The following is a 246-nucleotide window of genomic DNA, read 5'->3' as shown; positions in this document are numbered from 1 at the left end:
CTTCAGGCTGTCGGGCTCTGTCGTGACAGTTCCTGTAGAAATTGCTGCTCTTGGAGCTTATTTCTCTGGGCTTTCCTTGTGTGAACTAATATCTTGACAAGGGTGTAAGCCAACATAATTATTTTGGGTGGTATCTCCGGGGTTTTGTTGTTGTTAAAGTGTTGGAATTTTATTTTCCTGGAGTAATTTTGTTTTCTGGAATTTCCTGGAATTTTATTTTCCTAGAATGGTTTGGGTGGGAAGGGA

The sequence above is a fragment of the Merops nubicus genome, unplaced genomic scaffold (assembly GCF_000691845.1).
Source record: "Merops nubicus isolate BGI_N331 unplaced genomic scaffold, ASM69184v1 scaffold43796, whole genome shotgun sequence".
In the NCBI taxonomy this organism is placed as follows: domain Eukaryota; kingdom Metazoa; phylum Chordata; class Aves; order Coraciiformes; family Meropidae; genus Merops; species Merops nubicus.
Note: the sequence above shows the minus strand (reverse complement) of the source record.